Source organism: Siphateles boraxobius, unplaced genomic scaffold (genome assembly GCF_051911475.1).
Source record: "Siphateles boraxobius isolate OS27281-9 unplaced genomic scaffold, OSU_SipBor_1 6, whole genome shotgun sequence".
Taxonomy (NCBI): domain Eukaryota; kingdom Metazoa; phylum Chordata; class Actinopteri; order Cypriniformes; family Leuciscidae; genus Siphateles; species Siphateles boraxobius.
Genome location: NW_027509186.1, coordinates 23,781,691 through 23,787,327, shown reverse-complemented (window position 1 = coordinate 23,787,327; position 5,637 = coordinate 23,781,691).

Genomic DNA, 5,637 nt, shown 5'->3' with positions numbered 1-5,637 from the left:
ATTTGCATCAGATCTGGAAACCATGTTTGGTTCTTCCAGAGTGGGGCTATCAGAAGCACTGCGTTTTTCTCCTCTCTGACCCAACTGATGACCTGTGGCAGCATCGCGATCGGGGGAAAGGCATATAAGGGGCGGCTCGGCCAGCTCTGGGCGAGCGCGTCCGTGCTCTTCGTGAAGAAAAGAGAGCAGTGCGCGTTCTCCTTGGAGGCGAAGAGGTCGATCTCCGCTTTGCCAAAGGTTTTCCATAACCATTGAATCGTCAGCGGGTTGAGAGCCCATTCTCCTGGGAGAATCTTGTCTCTGGATAGCATGTCTGCCCCCTGGTTCAGGGCGCCTGGCACATGCGCTGCTCTCAGCGAGCGCAAGTTGTGCTGGGACCATAAAATGAGTCTCCTGGCCATTGAATGCATGGAGCTCGACCTGAGTCCACCCTGGCGATTTATGTACGACACTACCGTCATGTTGTCCTCGTAAAGGGCCCCCCAACCTATTTTGGAGGCATCTGTCGTTATCATCTTTCTCCTTGTGTTCACACCCAGACTCACGCCTGACTGGTACCAGTCGGCGGCTTTCCAATGCGTCAGGGCTTTTATACAGCCGTGGTTCGCTCTGATTAAAAAGTGGCCCGAACGCCACCCGTGAGTAGGGACGCGGCTCTTGAGCCAGCGTTGGAGAGGGCGCATATGCAACAATCCTAGCTGGAGTACGGCCGATGCTGAGGCCATGAGACCGAGCATCCTCTGAAACCGCTTGACCTGCCCGCCCTGAATGATGTTGCAAGGCGCCGGATGGTGAGCGCGCGCTCTGATGAGAGACGCGCTGTCATTTGCATCGAGTCTAGAACTATTCCCAGGAAAGAAATCCTCTGGCTGGGAGATAGTATGCTTTTTGCAAAATTGATTCTTAGACCCAGGCATTCTAAATGGCTGATAATCCAAGATCTGTGTGTTATTAACTGACTCTCTGATTGTGCTAGGACCAGCCAATCGTCGAGATAATTCAGTATTCGCACTCCCCTTCGTCTCAAGGGGGAAAGTGCTGCGTCCATACATTTCGTGAATGTACGGGGAGCCAGGGACAGGCCGAACGGAAGTACTGTGTACTGGTAAGACTGTCCCTCGAAAGCGAATCTCAGAAACGGCCTGTGATGAGGCGCTATTGGAATGTGAAAGTAAGCATCTTTCAGATCCACTGAGAGAAACCAATCTCCTGGGCGTACTTGCGCGAGGATATGCTTGGTTGTTAACATTCTGAACGAGCGAATCATTAGTGCTTTGTTCAGGTGTCTGAGATCTAGGATGGGGCGGAGACCACCATCCTTTTTCGGGACGAGAAAATAGCGGCTGTAAAAACCTGCCTCGCTCATAGAGGGGGGAACAGTTTCCACAGCGGCCTTTTCTATTAGTTTGCGCACCTCGGTGCGTAGAACCTGTGAACACTCCTTTCTCACTTTCGTCTCGACCTCAGTCGTAAAACGTGGTGGTCTGCGAGCGAACTGGAGCGAGTATCCGTGCTTTACTATATTCAATACCCATTTCGGCATATCTGGAATGTTTTCCCATGCCGCTGCGTGTACAGATATGGGCTGAATACAGGCTAGGGGCGGGCCGCTGTGACGTAGGGACCCGGCCAGCGAATCGCCTGAGCTCGTAGCTCTCAGAGGCGTGGGCGCGCGCTGAGCAGCTGAGTGAATGGGCGCGTGTGTGCTTACAACAGCGTGCGCTATGTCTGTAAAACTCGCAGCCTGAGCTGGGGTTGTGTTTGACACTGTAAGGACAGTGTTTATAAGTGGGGGTGCATAAACAGTGGTAGGCACACGCGTCACTTTTATAATGTTTCCCGCTTTTACTGGGGATGAATTCATAACTGTGTGAACAGTGCTTGTGTGTAGTGGTGCGTACATGACCGTAGGCACGTGATCTACATTCATGGGGCGCGCAGCCTGAGCTGGGAATGAATTTGGCACTGTTTTGACAGTATCTGGGAATGCACACTTTGTGGACATGTGAACCCTTAGTGACACAGGCAGAAAAAGACTCTTTTTGTGTTTTCTGTGCGTCGCCGTAAAAACGGCGTTTGTTTGCAGGTGAGCGAGCTCTGTGACTGGCCCATTGACTGCTGTATGGACATTTCCAGCCGCCTGTAAGGGGACTGGGTAATGTTTGAGCTTTTGCAGAGAGAGTGGTCCGGCTTTTGCGAGACACGCACTCTCTCTTCTCATTCCTGTGGCTAGGACGGCTTTCGAGGCTCAGGGTTCAGCACAATCTTGGGCCGAGGACCCCGTTGCTCAGGAGGCGGCTTGCGGTTGTGGGAGCACGAGCGGCGTCGAGCGTCAGCATGAGGCGCGGGCTGAGAGGCGGTGGGAGCTGTTCTAGCCCGCTGCGGCTGTGGCGGTCTCTGTCTGCTCTGCGATGAGCTGGAGCGCTTGGGCAGGAAATGGCGCATAGCTTGTGAAGCGTTCTGGGCCTCAGTGAAGCGTTCGGCGAAACCTTTAACCGCCGGTCCAAACAGCCCGCTGGTGGAGATAGGCGCGTTGAGAAACGGCGCCTTATCCGCGTCCTTCATCTCCGTCAGAGTCAGCCACAGATGGCGCTCGAGAAAAGTCAAATTAGCCATGGCACGGCCAATAGACTGGGCGGTGGCCTTCGTGGCTCGCAGAGCTTAATCAGTTTAAAGGCTTCGGGTTCGGGGCTAGACTCGTCCATAGAGCGGAGAAGCTTAGCTTGGAACACTTGAAGTACCGCCATTGAGTGAAGCGCTGATGCAGCTTGGCCGGCAGCGGCGTAGGCGCGACCGGCGAGAGCAGAAGTAGTGCGGCAGGGCTTCGAGGGGTGGGAAGCTTTGGCTTTCCATCCGGTGGTGGAGGGCGGGCAGAGATGATTGGCCACGGCCTCCTCGAGGGGCGGCGTTCCCTCGTAGCCTCTTTCCTTCGCGCCGTCCACAGAGGAGAGCGACGAAGAAAAAGAAGGCTTCAGACGCGCAGAGTGGGGGGCTTTCCATGACTTGGTGAGTTCGTCATGAACCTCCGGGAAGAAGGGAGAAGGCCTTTGCCGAGGGGCCTGCTGGCGCCCCTGCAGAAACCACTCATCCAGTCGGCTTCGGGTTGGTTCTTCGGGAGAAGACCAATCGAGCCCGAGGTCCTCTACGGCCTTCGAGAGGACGCGGATAATCTCCGTATCCATGGTGGAGCCCCCGCTCGTGCTAGCTAGCGTCGACGGGGCGGGGTCGAGAGTGGAGCCCGGCCAGTCGTCCGATGCAGCGTCGATGGACAAGCTGTCATCCATTCCCCCATCGTCCTCGGACGCGCCGAAAGTCACAAGGCCCACCGCTCTGCTAGAGGGGTGTGGGTCCGGCTGGGTGAACTGAACCGGCGGTGGGGAAGGTAAGAGCGGCGGTGAAGCACGCGGAGACTGGCTCGGCGTGACGTCACTGAGCTCCGGTTCAGGAAGCCTCTGTGAGCGGCGCTTTTTCTTAGTGCGCGGCTCAAACAGAGGGGTGGCGGCGATGGGCTCGCTCACGACGAAAGCGGCGAGGCGAGCCCGCAGTGCGGAGAGACCCAGGTCATCACATTCCGGGCATCCGCCCTTGGTCAAAGCAGCTTCTGCGTGGTCCCGGCCCAGGCAGCGAGCGCAGATGATGTGACGATCCCCGTCCGGGAGAAGGTCTCTGCACGACGCGCAGGAAGGCATTTGAAACAACGCCTCAGAAAATTGCTCTTTTACAAGTGTCGCGGGGCGAACAGATGTAAAGATACTTGCGTGTGTGGCACGCCGGATGGCTCAGTAGGATGGCGTTCGAAGGCGGCTGAAGGTGCCGACGTCCTCGTAGCAATCCCGCTGGTATGCTTTTCGACGGCGGCAAAGGCTTCAATAATCCGGAGGATCCAGCGAAGAAGGTGTTCGCTGAAGGAGATTAAATCTAAAGAACTCTCATGACGGGGCGCCCAATAAATAGCTCTTGGCCACGCCCATCTTGGCGGGCTCTGACGCGCGCGGGCGCGAAGCGTGCTCATTGGTCGCGCATTCAGAGTCGCCCCGTCATTGGTTCGAGCAAGTTGCCGCAGCACAGCCAATGACCGAGCTTCCTTCGTTCATTGCTGTCAGCTGTGCAGCTGCAATGCGTTTTACATAAAGACTTCAATATTCTCGAGAAAATGAGTTTTCCCCATAGCGTAGGCTACTTACGCAATAGGAGAGACCTCTCGAAAGGGAACTGATTTCGCCTACAGCATAAATGGGGCATCAAAAGTTAACTTTAATATTTTTTTTCCATTTTTGAAACTTTAAATATATATTTTTTTAAAGTCAGACAAGCCAACTAATACCACAAAACATCAAAAAAATAAACTAGACTAAATGAACTACCCATCTGTTTATTTCAAATAATGAGCCATATTGTAATGAAAACGAGACTGAGGTTCAGGGACTCATTATTCCATTTATGTTCTTCAAATGTCTGTAAAATTTGTTCAGTTTATATCTCAGTTGTTGAATCTGTTTATGTTTCTATATTTACAGTTAAAAAAATACTGGAAAAAAACAGTTTATTACACTTAGCTATGCATGAGTTAAAATATATGGTTAGTAGTTGTGTATGTTGCAGGTTGTTGTTTTTACCATCTGAAAGTGAGTGACATGACAGAATCTGTCACCACAATTAAAGAATGACCCAAAACTCCTCTGAGATTATAGTAAAAACTGTTGCAAAAAGAAACCACAGGGAAACTTTCAACAAGGGCCTTGCAACATTGGCAGGCAGTTACCTTAAAAATCCCTAAAGGGCTTCAAATTTTGGCCTACAGTATAACTTTCACTCGGCCAATACAAGCAGTTGCATAGCTGAGGGACCACAGATGCTGTCCATGCAAAAGGGAGTGTGCCGTAGAAAACACAAGTAAATCTTCACTCTGCAATGGCACTATATCTCTGTAGTCCTACAGAAAGATGATGACTGTGCAAAATGTTAGCTTGTTCATAAATCATGATGTTGCGATTCTTCCTCAGGCCTTTAGATTACCAACTCCGTCACAGTACATCTAACATCAGTTCGGCTGATTAATGTTGGGGTGTAAAGACTATAAAATATGAGTCTTGTGCTAGCTGTCACACAGTAATTGAAAGAGAAAGGGGCAAAATCAAGGCCAAGTGTGGTGCATTTTCCATAAACATGTTTAACAGCTCATTGTCTGTATGAAAAGAGTGTTTTGTGTTGCCATGTACAGTATATAAAATAACCCCAGCTCATCCTAGTCTAATGTAAGGCATTGCTGCATATCAGGGATCCTACGTTAACTGTTCTGGAGTAGCTCTAAATGACTATTGATAGAGGTGAAGTCTGGAGTTTTTCAATTCCAGGCAAAACTGCCCATCTTGCATTATCAGACTCCTTAAAGGCACATTTGGCCTATTTGTAACAGGCAGGAAAACCCAATGACAAAATACTTTGACTCCAAACATTGCATTGCGTTTCTGGTAAAAGCAGCATAAGAGAAACAGCCTGCAGGCCCGACAGGCAGAAAGATAGATAACACTGATTACACTGACTGAACGCAGGAAAAAAAATTATAATTCAATTAATTTCAACTTTTTCTTTTAAAAGCAATTTCATCCAGGGTACCAGGCCAGGGTACAAAGGAGA